This window comes from Brachycentrus maculatus, unplaced genomic scaffold (assembly GCF_059751285.1).
Source record: "Brachycentrus maculatus isolate JH-2025_06_01 unplaced genomic scaffold, ASM5975128v1 h1tg000255l, whole genome shotgun sequence".
NCBI lineage: Eukaryota > Metazoa > Arthropoda > Insecta > Trichoptera > Brachycentridae > Brachycentrus > Brachycentrus maculatus.
In genome coordinates this window covers 289781-309848 of record NW_028281006.1, presented here as the reverse complement: position 1 = coordinate 309848, position 20068 = coordinate 289781, and positions in this window count along the sequence as shown.

The window sequence follows — 20068 nt, the reverse complement described above, 5'->3', positions numbered from 1 at the left end:
TTAATGTGATAATATAATCAAGCCTACTTGTAGGAATGGCTTGTTCCAGTATGAATGATTGATTACGTAAAAGAAATGCATTATTTAGAAAATGAGCCTATTCTACGCACGCCAAGTAGGAATAAAGGAAAAGTACCTCAACAAAAATAATTATAAAACTCGTCGCACGCTTCATCTCGGTGCCTATGGCACAGAACGGGGTACAGAATTATGCTAAGTACACGTATAATGAAGGTATAATGACACTTTAATTGAACCTTCGGCTGTTCTCTACATGACCCCGAAGAACTTTGATCTTTAGGCGCTTAACAAAGACATTATTAACATGTAGGCGTGAATACCGACATCTTTCGGTTATAATTGCTTGTCACATTAAACTTTAGTTTTGCCGCACTTTCTCCTGAATGGCTAACTTTACTACGATATTATAATTTCAAATAGGGGTGACTGTCATGTAGTACTCCTAGCGTAACCGCTACCTCTATAGATCTATTGTGACGGTACATATTACGAATCATGAACATATCGATGGCCTAAAGGAATAATACCTAATGAAATGCAAAGTGTGAGTTGACGACTAAAGTCACTTGGGGTACGATCAGGAGTTAATACTTAATACTAGCGACTCTCAAACATTTTCGTTGCGGAACTCTTTTGAAAGACAGATATGTCAAAAATATTATTAAATTTTAGGGAAATATTTTACGGAGCCCTCAATACACAAAACCTGGTTTATGTTCATTACTTAATCATAATCATTTAACTAAAATCATGCAAAAAATAGGTACAATTACAGCACTACTTAAAACATCACACAATAATACAAAACACAAAATAACACCGTATTGATTCCAATGAAATTGATTAAATTGTTCGTAATTAATAAAAGGGATGAAATTGATTTTTTATTAACTTTTTTTGTATGTTTACAAAAAGGGGTATTACACAAAGTAAACAATGGATTGTAAGGAGAGTGTTTTTTATTACTTCTTTAACTGACCCCTTGCAGAGGCTTTGCGAAGTAGCAGGACACTTTAGGAACCACTTATCTAGACAATATTTTGAGTGGCGATTTTTGTATGACCGTTGGTAAAAACTGAACTTGAAATTTCACAATTCTTGCTAAGAAATGATTTTTTTAAATCAAACTACCTAGGTAAAAGTAACCACCAATTTCTGAATTTTCCACTTTTAACACATTATACCTGATCATCACATGCCTTTTTAGTCTTTTTTTTTCTAATTACAACCATTGATATATAATACGCACATGTGTATTTGCAAAACAGTACCCTACCAATTTCGTAGTTGTCATAATTTGCAAAGTTTATGTTCTTGTTTTCTAAGTGTATATACTCATTTAACCCTATCTATTTCCTCTCGTTTGCTTCCTGTCTCCCACTCTCCTCGATGCCTAAAAGATGGACTTCCGGCTCTATTTTATATTTCGGATGTAATTTAGTTTAGACTTCTCGACCAGACAGATACACAAATGACCTTTTGGATGGATCATTACTGGATCTCTACCCCATAGAATTAGTATCCGAGAGCCCTCCGGAACGGAACTCTAAAATCCTGGAATAAGTGCGGACGTGGCTTAATGCCATTACACTAGGGGCAGGGGTTCCAAACCGAAGGTAAATAGAGGTGTAATTAAATGTAAATAAATTGGGTTAAACGGTCAAACCTTCGCGCTTGAAATCCGGTCAGGAAAGTTTTAATTGAAAACTGAAACAGCATCTGTATTAGAGAAAATCAAAATGAAATGATTTAGTGAATATTGTTTTTATTGCCAATTATGCTATTTTTTATTAATATTTATATCTTGAAAATATCTTAATTAACTTTGTAAAAATAAAAAATACCGAGTTATCAGAACCATTGACATAATTTTGAGTTTCTTAGACATCTATTTAGAAAAAAAGTGTTTATTGTAATTGATTTTTTTTTTTGAGTTTTGTTTTTATGCTATTTTATTTTATTTCTAAGAGACTTGACCAAGCGATTATTATATTTAAAATGCACAAAATTAAGTAATTAAACCATGGTTTTGCTTTTTTTATGCGCTATGAAAATAAAGTTACTTGTTTTCAAATATTTTAAAGGACCAATAATAGTAAGTTTGACGGAAAAACGACTAATAAATAAATCCAAAAACAAATTGTTTTTAATAAATGCGATTATACATTTTTCAAGGGGAATATACCTGAGTAAGCAAACAAAAAAGATTGAAAGTAAATTGGGATTTTAATAAATTGACAGTCCGTTTTGAAGCTAACCTTTTTAAATATGAGTTGATAAAACCTAATTTAAAATATTCAGTCATTAAAAATGGTACAATTATTGATTCCTTCCATGCTTGTCATTATTGTGTCCATAAATTTATTACACTGTTAATTTAATAAAAAAAATATTTTTAAATATTTTTGATATTTCTACAATGGTTGCGTACCCCTGTGACAATGCGAATCCGTCGTTAGAAGCCGCCAGATCGGGCAAGCGGCCAAGGAAATAACAATATGTGATCGGAGAGCCCGCGCAGAAGGGTTAGGGGGAGTGTATGGAGGGAGAATAAATCACTGAGCATCGCTCGTCACTTCCGGTGTACGGCCGATAAATCCCGCAGCCGAATATCCGGGGGCGTGCCGAAAAACAGACGAAAAAATACACAAACAGAACTCGTGCCAACCCACCGTAGCGACAATGTTATCAACAAGAAATAATATGTTTTCAAAATTGATACGTAGGTAGGTACTTACCAAGTCTAGCTGTCAAATTCAATATCGACGTTTTAAAGTAAATACTACTCTACTTATCCGCTCCCTGTATAGAACATGCGGTCGACGAGAACTGCAGACAGAATGTCAGGAATGGACGTTCTGGGCGGCGGGAACCTAGTCCCTTGTAAAAGAGGCAAGATATAATATATACGACATATAGATACACAATATCTTCTTTTTCTAAATCTTATTTGCACCCAATGGTGCATAGGGCACTGCATCATATTGATGTAGTGTTTTCTTGATCGTTACTTACATAAAGGCAAGGTGATCACTCACGCGCTTCAGGGACCAGTCCAGATAACAATATATTGAATTAAATAAATAAAATATTCCAGTGGTTGAATAATTTTCCAATGGTCCATTTCACCGAAGCCACTGTCGTTGATTCATCAACATAAATACATACATTACAAACTGACAAATTTCTGTGTAAAAAATACAACGTTTTTACATTTATTAAACGAACACCATCAGCGCAATGGGCAGATACCATGTAGAAAATATACTTTTCTCGAATTCATTTTGCATTTGCTGGAATTCGAACCCGCAACACTGGTTTCGTAGTCAAGCGTCTGCCAAACAACGCCAAGGCTTTAGCTTGAGTTTTATTTTGTAATTGGATGGAATCGAACCGACGCCAGTTTAGCAGTCAGACGTCGCGCCGGCGTTAATTTATAGGCGCCGCGGCGCTTGCCACGTATGTCTTGTTGAAACGCGATAGGTACCTACCTCATCAGTACAGTATTATTATTCTTCCCTTTTCATCCAAGGAAATGCGCGGGGATGTGAAATAAACATTCTTATAGAATAAGAAGGTATGAAATCCATATCACACATATATATATATATATATATATATATATATATATATATATATATATATATATATATATATATATATATATATATATATATATATATATATATATATATATATATATATATATATATATATATATATATATATATATATATATATATATATATATATATATTATGTAGTATGATAGATGTTCGAATGGTGAAATAAGGAACGAACGCAAGGCTGAGCTAAGCATTATCAATAAAATTAAGAAAGCTGTTTTAAGATGGTTTGAACATGTGGAACGAGTAAGTGAGCAATAAACGGTTAAACAAATTTACTATGTGAATTTAGTTGATAAAAGAAGCAGAGGAAGACCGAGGAAAACTTGGTACAATCAGGTGTGTCAAATTCTTGAAAGGAGCCGGGCCAGGAGTCGAAATAATTGTCGGGTATGTATGAGGAGATGCATGAATGTGGAAGGGACGAAGAATTTTTGAATAGGCAGACTGGTATGGTATTCTATTCTCTCTGCCTACTCCTGCTAGTAAGTCAGTTATTTCAAATATTATCAATAATGTTTAATACTGTAAGGTTTGTAGTTCTACAGTTTTGTTTTGGTCAGCTTTTATATCATTCGTTTTTTTTAATCCCGAAAAATAGTCTCGGTTGTCTCTTTGTTCGGTTTCCGTATTCCGTTGAATAATAGCACCAAATAACGGAAGTGAGGTCTGACGTAACAGCTTTCGTTGGTCTTTCGATCCGGAAGTTTTGGTTGTTTGGCGGTCGCCTAGAATCTCCCCGTTCCGTTCGATTTATTCGAATTTATGGTTGTTTTCGCGCCGCAGGGACATAAAGTTAAATAAAATCTATTTCGAGGATGTGACGACACGTGTTTTTAACGTGAATATACATGGGAAGTGCGCAGTACTCCTCCAACTCTTTGGTCGTAATCCGCGGAGGAAGTATAAACTAAACACTTAAACCGCAACATTAATTTTATGACCCATAAATCTTGGCGTTCAAATTACTTTTGTGCAAACCTATAATTTTAACAGTAGTTATCAATATTTCCCTCGCAGCTTTGATACTATTTAGACACAAAATAAAATATTTTTTTCGTAGCTCCAAAACTGTTTCCATTCTATTCATTTCATTCCATAAAGACGATATGATAGACATTAATTATTTAATAAAAATTTGTTTCATTTTAAGATTTTGTTGAAAATATTTATCAAAAAAAAACAGATCTAAGTAGCTTCTTTTTTTAATTTATAACTCATATAGTATATACTTATTAACTTTTTTAATTTTCATCTTATTTTTGTTTTCTGTTCAAATTAATTATTTGTACCCGTATTTAAATACGGGTACATAATATTAGCACTTTTAATTTATTTATATTTTTTATATCGATTGTTTTCTTCCAGTCGTACTCTTATAACCTAAAATAAATGCATACTGACGCACAGGCCATGCTTTTTTGGGATCTTTTTTGTATGAATATAATTTATTAATAAAATGTGTTTTTTTTATTAATATAATATATATTATTTATGTACTTATAATTATCCTGTGAAATGAACAAAAAAAAAGAAAAGAAATTCAAGACTAAATATTAAAAGATTTCCAAATTTTCTGAATATGCCAGAGTTTCACTGGACCAAAACGTTTGCTAACGATACAGTTGCTGAGATGAATTCTCAACGATATTCCCAGAGTAAACTAGAACATATGTTATCCCTGTCGTCGCTTTCTCAACAATAAATCCTAACTTTTTATTTCAAAAACTCAAAAGGTTTAATTGGTTAACAACTTTCTGAACTAAATACGAGGTTTGGGCAAGAAATCCGTATCGTCGACGCGACAAGATATGAAGACGTGAACATTTGGTATTTCTACCTCTCTGGAACTGTCGGCTCGAAGCATTTCAGTGGATGATTGATTCATCTCGGGCAGATTAATGAATCACTTTGGGTGATTTGTTTTCTTTGAATTATCCATTTGTTACACGGGTGTGGATGTGCCGAGATCAAGTTAATGAGGTAGACACCAAATTGTGATACCTATACCCATACTGAAAAAATCCTCTTTCCTACCCAAGAATAATAATTAAAAATATGCATGCAAGTGTGCCAAGAATTCACTCTATCATTATAATCCTGGGAATGTCAAAAGAAATGGTTTTTCAAGTCTACTTGTTGAAAGCTTTAATGGATTACCAAGTTTATGAAGCTAACATTTTTTTGTGTCTTTTCTGTTATATATACTCATATATGTATTTTTTAAGTGGTCAAGTTAGGAATCCGAATAATCGGCGGGTATGTATGTGGAGATTCATGAATGTGGAAGAGGTAAAATTTGTTTGCAAAGATAGCACTGTGGCATTATGTTTTCTCTACCAACCCCTGCGGTAGAGCAGCGTAATAGTTAATTATTAGAAATGTGTCAGGATAGACGAGTACAGCGTTCTATCCTCTCTGTCTACCTCTATAGTGAAACAACGTGAAGGTATTTTTAGTATTAATGACATTGTTCCACTAGGTGTAGCCAATTTTATCATACTTACATGGGTAGCTACCGATTTCCTTATATCGCTACCTTATAAGCAAACATAGACAGTGTTCCCTAACTGTTGTTTAGTTCATGAGTATAGCCACAACACAAGAACTCTCCGTTATTAATACATGCGTGGAATAAATTAAATGTTCTCTGCCCTGCGTATTTGATCAGTATCAAAGTAAATATTGTACTGTATATAAGTTCACCGTCTTGAACCCTCTGAATGACAGAAATACCATCGATAGTTTATATATTGTTAAAGTTGCCTACCTGGTTATATTAGATGCTGCAAAAAAATACTTATACAAATATCTTCCCTTTATCTCATACATACCACTGAAATCGTTGAATGAAATATTACTCAAAGCATTTATTTTTTATTGCTATTATTATTGATACTGGGTTAGAACTTAACGAATTGTTACAATCGAATTTCAAATATTGAGTTGAAAAGAAGGATGGGGTAAAATATATAAAAAAAATACAATACACACAGACCAATTTAAAATGAATATTTCTTGAATTTATTTTATAAATGGTGGAAAATGAGATTGAGACGCCTGATTTCGCTTATGCGAGTATTTGTATGGAAAAAATGTACGAGTAGCTGAATTTATTAATTTTTTCGTGTTAACACAAATTCATATTTTTTTGTCGATTTTCACGTTCCGTCGAAATTAAATTTGATATTTAACAATGATATTTTTTTCTTTAAATCGTATGCGACCACATCGACGCGATGTTAACATGATCATTAATTATTTCAAGGTAAGGTGATCAGTCCTGCGATCCAGATGCTTGAATTTGTGAAAGAAATGTATTTGATTGGATACAGATGATGTACGTGAAGAGTGTAAGACATTACTGCTATATGTGAAAGGATTAGGGAAGGTATAGTACATAGATAGGAAGAGCAAAATAGCAGTAATAAGGCATTCAGGGATGCATACCTATGCTCGTACTCTGGTTATGTAACTTATGCACTGCTTAGCAGTGCATACTTCTTTGTTTTGTTAGTTATTTTTTTTAAATTCAGTATTATTTTAACTTATAAAAAATGTATATAAATAACGTACATACATTCATATATACATTTTTTGAGGAAACCCATCAAGCCACCTAATGTAATTCATCAGTGAAACCCGTTTTGAATATTTTTATAATATTTTTATATCCAAATATTGAGATAATATGCAAATAAGAAAAGAAAATAAGTCAATATAAAAACTAATTGTACATTTTTCAACATTTTTACCCATTCCTTTATTTTGCCTTTGCTCCATATTTTTGTTTGCCCTCTTAGTTCCGCCGACTACAAATTAATAGAAGGAACTTTGTATTGAAGTGTTCTACTTCCATATTTATGGTTCACTCTTGGAACCATCTACCCTTCGTTGTAGGTGAAGCGGTTATCGCAGTCGTGCATTTGACGATGTCTATATTTATTGCTGATTTGATCCTCAATTATGAAATCTATGCAAAATATTATGCACTTTTTCACAATATGTATTTCATATTATTTGTTCTCTATTAAAGTTAACTTTGAATAATAAATAATAAAATTGGATAACTTATATAGCGCCATTTTCGTAAAAAAATACCTCAAGGGCGCTTTATCTGATTTGCATGTGAAACCTAGTTAATTTTAACTGGAAAATTATTAGCAATTAGAAAGTTGCAGTATTTTGCCTACGGCAATTTTTCCTTTTCTAGGAAAATTAAGGAAAACCTTTAACAAGCTTCTATCACACGCAGGTTGCTGTGTACAAACAAACTGAATATAAGGACAAAACGAAACATTCCGTGATAAATTTTTCCTCTTATACAAACCATGACTAATAATTTCAAATGAAACATCGCAACGACAAATTAAATTCATGTCTGAATGTATAATAATAATAATGGTAATTTTGTATAATTTATATTGCGCCATTTTCCTAAAATACTACCTCAAGGACGCTTCGCTGTGATTAAATTATAATTGTTTGATTATCATGAGAAGCAATTTGTTGAATATTCTCTCTACAGAATTCTGTATATTTATTACATATTATACTTAAACATTATATAAATATTTATATAAATCCCTTTTCAATCTATCCCCACCCCCGGACACTAAGTTGTTCTTTAAACCCTTATCCGCGCCCCAATGGTGCATAAGGCACTGCATCATATAAATGCAGTGTTATCTTGATCGTTAACACATAGGGAATAGCTGATCAGCACTCCGCTTCAAGTACCAGTCCAGGGTATTGAATAAATATTAGAGTGACAAAATTTAGTTATATTTATTTGACCACCCTCCCCCCTGGGAATCGAACCCGGGACCTCCAGAACGGTTGCTGAGAGTGCTAAACATTACACTTAGTTTGCTAGTGTTAGGCAAAACAGTTTATACGTAGTACCTACATACATACGTAAACTCATGTAAAATCATAGAACCAAAATCACACACTTCGTTTCTAACTTAAAATCATTGAATCGTATAAAATCATGCCCTTAACGAGATAACGAAAGATTTTGCCATGAATTTTTCACTCAAGAATTACATGATATTATATTAATTTTAACCATAAAGAGTAAACCCACTCATAATAACGTTTGAGTGGGCTCACACTTATAAGTAGGAATACGCTTAAAAATATATAAAGCTGAAGCCTAAGTTCTTACATGTATAGTTTACAAATGTCAAATATGATTGACGTCATTTGCAAAAAATATAACATCTTCCGATGGGGTGATTAATTTTGTGCCACCCTGTATTTAAAATGTAGTCATAATATGTATATATTTATTTCAAAGTATGGCCTTTCTTTCTGCTTGAATTGTATATGGGTACACATGTGAGCATTGAACTCTTCGTATGTAAGTGCGTCTACAATATTATACTGAGCCTCCTCCAACATGGCAGCTATAATAGTAATTACAGTGTTCATACGACGTATTCCCGCCGACCAATTACCCGAGAGATATAATTGCTACAATAACTACTTATCCTTCTTTTCTTTCTCGGTTTGAACTTCAAATACGTATGATAACTACAGGCAAGATGGTTTCTTTATGATAATCATTTTTCATTACTCGCGTACGGTTATTTTTAGTTATTTCAATCAAAAATCATACTATTATTTTCCACGAAGCAACTACGATAAAAGTTTTGACTTGCTTTTCATATTTTGCCATTCACACGATACGTATGATTACCTATTACTTATAACCCTTATCCGCACCCAATGGTGCATAGGGCACTGCATCGAATTGACGCAGTGTTATCTTAATCATTACTTCTTGAAGGCAAGGTGATCACTCTTGCGCTTGAGGAACCAGTCCAGGGTAATATTAAATAAATATTACAGTGTAAAATCACTAATATTTATTTTCACCCCCCCCCCCTGGGAATCGAACCCGGGACCTCCAGCACGGTAGCTAAACACGCTGACCATTACACCACGGAGGCGGACAGTATACGTATGATAGTAAAATGATATTAAAAGAAAGTTATACACGCATAATTACAAAATAGTATAAAATACGTATCGATTTCCAATCATATCTAATTTCAAAAGTCCAAGTGATCCTATTGAAAAAAATATAAATGTTCGTTTAATAAATATCTTTTCAAAATTTAAAACAACTTTGAATACCTTCGAATACCATCGATAGGTAACGAGTAAAATCAATTTTATTTAATAATTTTTCAACGCAATGGTAGCGCCATCTATTAAGGTAGGTTGCCATCTATTAAGGTAGGTACCACACTAAGCAGCACTAATATTGTTCATGGCGGACAGCATTTTAATTGACAGCTGCTCAAATATTGTATACTCTCAAGGATTGGGAAATCAAACGTATTAGAAATGTGCCCAATATCTTTTCTTTATTTTCCATATAACCAGACTGAACGACAGCGACGCGTGGCTGGGTACAACTAATAAGAAAAAATATAGTCTAAATAATAATCAATAAAATAAGATATGATTTTAAAAAGTTATTGCATACTGTATAACGCCAAAAAACATATTTTGCATTCACATAATTAAATTATGGAAACATAAAAGTTCATTTTTGCTTTTTAAACTTATTAAAGAAAACGAATCATGCTTGATCAGACATTAGCGAAAAATAGTATCAGTATGTTTGTGGAGGAAACCTCACAGAAACGGTGAAATTTAATAATAATAACTTACTCACTTAAGAAGAATCTTAACTGATATTTTCTCCTAAGGAGCCGACCATAAAATTTACATTCTCGCTTCGGGCACAATCGAGTTTGGCCATTTAAACAATGTATGAATTTAGTAATATTCTATAAACAGACTCCAGAATCCATCAGTATTGGTGGAACGTCCATACTTTGACTGGACTGTTTCCTCTTAACGCGATTGTGTCCATGTTAATACGTTCTGTACGTGGATTGAATTTCATACTTATGAACTCAAATTAATTTTTACTGTTTATCCTTTTGACGGTTGTAACAGCAAAGGATATCAAAATAATAATAAATAAAAGTTTTATAATTCAGCAGGCGCAGGCGTTAGGATTACATAGGTACGTAATTATTCTAGGGCCGATTGATAAGTTTGCTAAAAATAAAATAAAATAAAATTCAGTCAGGGATGTCAATTAAAATCTGGTTAGATTAAATTGCTGTAACAAACGATGCACCGTTTACGTTTTAGAAAGAAAAATAAAAGGACATGCGCATATAGTATGATTTATCAATGCATTCTTCTTCTTCTTCTTCTTCTTCTTCTTCTTTGTCAGCCCTCTCTCCACTGCTAGATGCAGGCCTCTTGTAATTCCTTTCAGACTTCCCTCGTGTGGACTTTTTTAATTCATATTTTAAATATTAAAATCAAACACTAATTTGTAGGGTTTACTAAGTAGTGTACTTTATTTTTGAAATTTGTAAATTTTTAACCCACTTATACCTGTGACGGGAACAATGTCATCGGCCCATGTTTTCTGTTTTCTGAGGGCCGACCTATTCCTCTCTTCATGTCCCATAAACTTCAACACAGATCAACGCGATATTTATCAGTAATCCATAGAATATTTCATTCGATTTGCAATTTCCGATAACATATGCATCCAGTACTATATCCAAAACAGCTGTCTAACATTGGTCAAAAAGAAATGAAGAGAGTTTCGTTTTTATATTTTTTAGAAATCACCCTATTCAACTAAAAAAAGTATATGTATTAACATAATAATATTGCGGAATAGTTTTATTTTAAGATTTCTTACTTTTAAATCAATTAAATTAAAAGGAATTAAAAACAAAATATCTACGAATATTCTATTAAAACTATTGTATATTAGAAATTAGAATTCATATTTTTTTATATTTTATTTTCTATTATACTTATCAATCGCGCCTCGTTTATAATACATATGTTTTATTCTTGACGCATACTTTGCATAGCGGATAAAAAACGAGATATCAAATTTACAAAGTTTTCGATACATGATATACGTAAAAGTATGTACATTTCCATTTTTACAGATTAATTTGTTGTGAATTATTAGTTTAACAGTCACAATAGAAAAAAGGTATTGATTCTCCTCTGTGAAATAGTTTAATTTGCCTTGTTTTCAAATTGAAGTTAAAAAATAAAAATAAAATCTAATCTCATGATACACACACACATACCTGATATCTGATATCTGAGAACTTAAGTCAATAGTGATCCTATTTGAGTTTTGATCAATTTTGAAACCAAAAAGCACACAAGCACATGACCAGCATGTAAAACGAGGCTTCAAAGACGTAGAAGTCATCTCCACCTGACTGAGAAATCCATATTAAATGATTACTGATATTGCATATTTAAGTATGTTTTAAACACAATGTTAATAGGTGATATTGTTGATAAGAAGTAAACAGTCCTATAGGGATAAAATACTAAATAGGTATAAAAGCTTTAATATCGGCAATAACCAATTTAAGCATCAGTGTAATCTGGGCCCTAATATTCAGCATTGTATGCAATATGTAAGTATATTGTGTATTCAGTTTACGGCCGCTGCAAAATTCCGATAATATCGACTAACCACGAAGGTTCTCTATGCCCCGTTAATTTATATTTAAAATTCGTACTGACGGGCTCTGTCGCGCTAATAATCACCAGCCGGCCCACTTATGGCAGGGATTGTGAACCTTTTTGAGCCAGAGTGCCAATTTTTGAAAAATGTAATCTTATGTCGCGTGCCACATGCCATGGAAATAAAAATGCATGAAATGTTTTGGTAACTTCAGATTTTTAATATAAACAAAGCATTAATACATCAAAAAATATATATGAAGTACTTTTTAATGGCAAACTAAGAGAAATAAATAAATAAAAAAAGACTTCAAAAGAAATGTAACTTCATTATTAGTGACATTTTTGTTATTGGACGTTACATGACATTTTTGTATCGGTTTCATAGCTGGTAGCTTTTTATTTTTACTTTCGTCTTTAAGTCTATTTCTAATGTATGATTTAAAAAAGTTTAGAATTTTTGTACAATCACTTTTTACTAAGGAAAGCATTCTTGATACACAATAATTTATTATTATATATAATTATTATAAAAATATAATATAATTCGAGTGATAAAAGATAGTCCTCTCCCGTATTTTAAATATAGACATAGCTTCCGTAACTCAATTAAAATATTCTTTAATTTTATAAAAAGTAATTGCTCGCAAACAATAAATCAGTCTCAATCACGAAATTTAACGCGTTGCATCCATATTAAATTATAAAAAGCGAAATTGAGTGCTGAAATACTTTTAATACAAAATAAACACAGTGAAAATATATTATTTTTCTCTCAAAATCGTCTCGCTTGCCATAGGTTCGCCATCCCTGACTAGGGCCTCCAATTTTATCGGAACTCTGTACGCGGCCAATTTGCGAGAACTGAGGGCCGCTCCATAGGTAGGTAGGTAGGCAGTGGATCGGTAGGTAAGTACTCAACGCCGAAAATAATCTGAAAAATTACAGTAATTTGTACAAATGCACTCTCGTTCGTAATGAGTCGGGCACGGGATAAACTCCGTAATGGAGCGCCCTAAAAGGGGTATTTTCACAACGTAACAGTCGTGCGACTGAGGATTAATTGGGTTCCTAGAAAATCAATTGCGGCAATCGAAACCCGCTTCTTTCGGTATTACTCAAAATAATAAAATGTTTAAATTAATGGGCGCTCGACTAAACGGTGCCATCGCTTCAGGATTCGAGCCGAGGCGACGTGGAAAGGTTTACGTGGGGTAAAGGCAACATTGTTGGACGCTGTGCCAATTATGGACAGTCAAAATAACAGCATTAAAAATTAAGTACGCAGTCGAATAAACTAGTTCTTACTTCTAGGAATATTGAAATATATTAACGGGAATGAATATACACTAAATGTAATGACGTTTATTGCAATCTAAATTGTAATAACATATTTTTCAACATTTTGAATACTTATGTCCGCCTTCATAGTGCAATGGTTAGTGCATTTAGCTGCCGTGATGGGGATCCCGGGTTCAATTCCCTGGGGGGAGGGTCAAAATGAATATTACTAATTTTCAATCGATATTTACATATTTAACTCTAAACTGAAGCCTTCATGAAAGTAAGGATCGAAATAACACTGCGTCAGTACGATGCAGTGCCCTATGCACCATATTAACATCAAAATTTTAATTGACATCTCAACACGGCATCATTAAAACCAGTCAATGACCGGTCATAAGCCATGTAAATGTCCATGTTTCCATTTTCCTATTCTCAATAGAATTCCTCATGCATATATCTTCCTCTGCGTTGAAATATTAATAAAAATCTTCATATGAAATGCTATATATTATATTTACCTCTTGTCCATCATTATAACATAATTTAGTTTAGAGGATGTTTTAAAAAAAACTTTATTCTACTGTTTCAAAAATGAAATAAAATGAAATTTCGAGAAATGTCTGTGTAAACTTTTAAATCCAAATACTAATTATATCCCTATAGCGAAATGAGTAGCGTTTTTGGTCACCATTCATGAAGTCACGAGTATACACAACTGTTATAAGTTCAATATTATCCTGACTTAAACCTGAACCGTAAAACTGATAATTATCCCAAATGCAATTTACCATCAATCAAGATGGCAGTGCATTATTCTGATACGGTACCATTTGATATGCATATTAAGGGACAAAAAAGAATAAAGGAATGGGTTAAAGTCGTTAAACTGTCCATAAATGGTACTTCTACCCTACGTGGTTTGGGTTAATGGAATAACCTCCGAATTCATCATCTTCAGAGGTAACGGTGTATTCAGACACCGACAGGATACTTGTAAAATAAATCCTTTTTAGTATCGATAAGCAAATTAACAGAGAAGATTCAACGGACCTTTGTATTACGTGATTCATACAATACTGTTACCTCGTGTATTAAAACACCTAACCGTTCTACATACTAAGCTAAGATACGTTCACAATACATAATTACGGCGTTAATTAGTATTTATTATATTGTAAGTTAAAAGAAATGTAAAAGTAAGACTTATATTTACCATAAATAAATAAAATGTTTTTAATAAATCAGTTTTACTTGGTAAATACTTAGTACTATTTCTTAATACTATGCACTATTTCTTAATCTGTTGACACTTGTTTCAAATTGGTGCGAAATGCATCGAACACGTGTCACAATAAATTTTAATAAAAAGTGGTAAATGTAAAACTTTATTTAAAATGTCAAAAAGTTATTTACATGCTATGTTCAGAGTGACAAAACACTTTTTCGTACAAACTTTATAGGCTTCGTTGATATGAATAACTCATATGTGGTGTGACGTCCACAAAAAATCCCCAAAAATATTGTACAATTGAATTTCACTTAGAACAACAACCATGGCTTACTGTTTATTTGCTTACCATTTATTATTTACTATTGATAAATGATTATTTTCCCCGCGTATATTTGCGTCCATCTAAATTCCAACCGCGCGAACGCAATGAAAGAAAAATAAAACACGTAAATCAATTTAAAACATACAGCCGTAATGAATGCATACACAAGCGACTAGCCCCAAAACAAAGAATGTTTATTTCAAAGGAATAGACGAATATAAATTGAACATGTATTCAGTTATTCAAACCACGGTCGGCGCCATATTGCTTTGAATAAAGCTCCAGGATTTTTTATTATAATTTGTTTTGGACCACCATTCCGTGTATTCATTGTTTCTATCGCCGAGGAAACTGAGGGTTGGCCTTTACGAACTCTTGACAAATGTCGTGTCCTATTCAAATGTGACAACGCGCTCGTACACCGCTCTGACCTTTTATTCAATTTTAAGTCAAAGTGTCGAAAATGGCGCCCGAAAACGCTTTGGATCACACCTTTAAAAAATCGTGTGTTGCACTTGCAGCGCGTATACAGCCATTCGAAATCTGAGCAACGTGGTTGTTAATCATTGGGAATAGGTGAATATTGCCATGAATAAATTGATCACTTAAACCAGCTAATGACAGTCTGTAAACCCTGTAAATGATAGGCATCCGTATTCTCATCTCGCCACGCTTATTTATCTATGTTGAGATATCAATAATATCTTGATCTTAACAAAAACTTTTAAGCATGGTACCAAGCAGTATTTGTGTTAAAATGTTTTGGACAAATTGAAAATATTGTGATTTAAAAAAAAACGGGGCATGCTGTTTTTCTCCGGACACTTCCCGTTTTCAAATAAGACAATATAAAAATATTTTATTTAAAAAAATACAAAATGTTTCGTTTATAGATTGCTTTTTATGGAGCTCAGATAAACGATATTTTGCACAGTAATTTTTGTTTGTTATATTCGTCTATTGTTCACAATATACTCGTACAGGCACTTTTTTTAAACTTGATTTTGTCTAGATCTTGAATAAAAACATAATTAAATCTTGTTTCCACTAGGGAAAACGGATTTAACCAAATTCTAGAATATTTAATTTGATTTATTTAGAGAAATCAGTAGATATCCATATAATAAAATATAAAAAGTGAATATCGCACAATATAGCCAAATTTCGACTGCCAAAAATCTAAAACAAAAACATAATGTTCAAAGAATAAAATAACATAGTTGTTCCACATGAATATTTAATAGTTTACATACTTTTTTCCATACAAATGCTGTTCCACCAAGAAATGTTAGTACAAAACTTAAACATACTGTTTAAACAGCTTATTATTTGACGGCAACATATCGAATAACAATAAGCAAACTACATTGGCCAGTGGCCAGTTACTATATCGTTTGCCCTATGTATATATATGTTTAAATCCAGACATTGTACGAATTCGCGTTCGGTAGCAAAAAGTCAACAGACCCTTCACGAAGTGAAACGAACATTCATAAATTTATTACAAATAATTTCCATTTTCTTTTTTTAAGGAATTCAAATTAAAAATCCACCTGTCACGCTACTACTAGGTAGGGGTAGTGGTACCTGTTCGGTCGGTAATAAAGCACACATGACACGCGATTTACATAAAAACATCAAAAATGTCGCATAAGATTTGTGGCGAACATTGACTCGTGTGACAATATTTCGTGTAGAGAACGGAAGTACTATTTTTGGTGCCCACATCGACACTCCCCGTGAATAATGTCGTATCTTTGAAATCACTCAGGATCTCTTTATCTTTAAATAAAGAAGAACAGTAAAGCTAATTTATGAGTCGAATGTAGTTCGAAATAGGAACAGAGGAGGACAGAGAAAAACTTGGCATGATCAATACTTGAATGTGGTCAAATCAGGAGTCGGATTGATCGGCGGGTGTGTGTTAGGAGATAAATGAATGTGGAAGAGGCGAATGTTGTTTGCAAAGACAGGAGGGTGTGGTGGTCTATTTTCAAGTGTGTGTGTAATTTTACAGTGAGATGTTTCTAAAAATTTAAAGCTTCTTAATTCCTCTCTCAAATATCTGGTTGATGCCACCTACGAACAGGATCACACATATAATGTTATTTCTTTTGAATGGTGCCTTTTTTAATAGATGTCATAGGTACATGCGATGCACAATACCTGAATTTTGTGTGTGTAAGGTCCATTTCTTATGCGACTCAGTTTGCAAGGGCACCGTGAAGAATCGACCTCACGCGAAACTAATCGCCTAACATTCCCATGCACTTCACCCACCCAGAGAGATGTATTTACAATTTTACAAAGCAACAAACGGAAAGGCGAAAAAATACATAAAAAGATTGCCGCTCGACTTGCAAAGGACAAAAACGAACCGCCGAAAGGTAAATCCACAGGTAAAACACACCCATAGAAGAAAAGAAACAAAGTAAATGGACCAAGAAACATCTACCCTTCACATTTACAAATCACCTTTCTAAAAAGAAAATCCTTTATTTCATATCCTTCGTTGCTCTCTTTTTACAAAATATTACGGGATATTACAAGCAAGGTGTAAGTCAACCATCGTTTATATTTCTATAAAAGAATCTTTCTTTTTGCTCTTCTGAATTTCGGGGTAGATGTTTAGATTGATATTTTTTTCTAAATTGGTCGTTTGCTGACCAAGGGTTTGATCCAGGTAGAGATTCACAGGTGGACAATAGAACGATGAACGTTTCGCTGTCAGTTTAAGCGTGTGAGTGATATACTGCTTGAAACAGTGCGATTGACAAAGGAAAATTCATCCACAATAGTTGTAACTAATGCTGAAAAGTACGCTTAATGCATTCTCCGTTTGTCTTCCATTTAACTAATTATAAATGTTTGACACCTTCCTCCGAGGTACAAAGGATTTTTTTTATATTTAACAATGGGTATCCTACTCGCTTCCTAGGAGAGACGGTGAATATTTATTTTCTGCTCTTCATATATATCATGCTGAGTACAATTTTTGCCAATATTAATAGTACTGAATGCCTTGAATTTAAATCGATTTGATACTGAAATCAACAAACAGAATTGCGCCTTGATTTCACGTGGACCAAAGTCTATTACTGGTTTTTTTAATTATTTAAATTATTGGTTTATCTTAACAAACCGATTGATGACAGTTTTTAGTAGTATCAGCCAAATAATTCTGCTTAAGCTTTCTAAATAAAACATACCCATCATTACAATCTCAAAAGCTTAATTGAAACATTTTTTCTAATGAAAATTTCATCTAATTTGTCCCAAAACCTAGTAAATCTGAGTATTATCATATTATTATACTGCAACACATTTAATATATCACCAATTGATTTTTTATCTCGCGTGATTAACACCTCGTTTAATAAAGGCTGTCAGATTGCGTGGTATGGTGTGTTTAAAAGTAATAAAAGCTAATTTAATGGCTTTTACAATTATGTGCAAACTTTGTACATATTCGCAGCTATATTAATTTCATACGGTATTTTGAAAAGAAGTTATTTTATTTTATTTTCATGCTTTTTTATATGGAAAAGGAAAGGACTTTTTTCGGTTACGCTTTTGCTTAATGCTATTTGTTAATAATTATATTTACTCTAACAAGATACTTCTTAGCTCAAATTATAATTAGTAATCCATTTAAGTTTGATTTTTTAATAAATTGATTCCGGTATTTAAATAGAAGCTAAAATTAAGAATGAATTAGTACACTACGAACGGTATACTTGACAGCTTATTAAAATACAGCACCCAACATCCCAATACGAGAAACCGTCAAATTGCCTAGCACGATTTTAATAACACCGTATAATCAAAACCGTGAACCAAGAAAATACCAGACCTACTGAATATGCTCAAGAGGATATTATGTAGTATACTTAGCTTTCTAGCTACCTGGATCTACATAACTGTAGTAGCTAACTATGATTAATTATAATGCCTACACAGGTTCATCAGAAAACTAGTGGAGTACTTAGGTAACATTGTATGCATGTGCTTTCAGAACAAAGTATATGCTATGCCTATCACTTTGCTCTTCTTGCAAGAGAACACTGTTACCCATGTCTAGTCCCCATATGATGTTCTCCAGCAAATAGATTTGTCATTTTTTCGCCGTTTTAGCCTGTAATGATCTACCTTCCCTTTGTGAGATTCCCTTTTAAAAAACTACAAGAAATATTTTGGCTTCCTTTACCCGATTGTAGGTCTTACAGACTTGTAGATTTAGTTTAACTGATCACTTTTAGGTTACATTAGTCCATTTTGTATTTAAGTTTTACTTGGTTAAGACCACTAATTTATAAACCACTATTTTGACACGTGTTTCGATAAATTTATCAACGTTATATGGTGTTGGATTATGATATTGAATGTATCAAAATACGTGTCACTATAGATTTGAATTAATAGTGGTTAAGAAAAATCAGCTGACCTGTTTGGTTTTTTACACTAAAACTATATCATGTTGACTTCACCTGTCAAACTTTTGACAAAAATGGCATAGATTGAAGCAAAGGAACTGAATCAGACAGCTAGCTAAATTAGCATATCTGGAGGAGCTATCACTATCAATCTATCAACCATGAAACCAATATCAATACATTGATTTGCGGTTTGCAATGGGATTGTCATGAGATGGCGGGTATATTAATACACCTGATATGTAACTATACCTGCGAACGATTTAAGCGTTAATATATTCATAATGGAATCACAATAATAAGTAAATTAATAAAATCATAAGTCATCAACAACCCTAAATGGATCGTTTTCTACCTTCATGTTACCGTTAAATGTTTGCGGGTATTAGTACTAAGAATTTTTACCCGTGTTTTTCATGAAATTCTTTCAGTTTGTAAGCGTATCGAAGCTTTAAGCGCTGATATGCCCACATAAAAAGCAATTTTACATAAACCGCATTCCATCCTTCTTTTCACAATTCCAGTATTTCTGAATCACATCAATGTAGGAAAATTACACGCAGTTAAAAATATCCATAATTTGATTTTTTGTATTTTACACAAC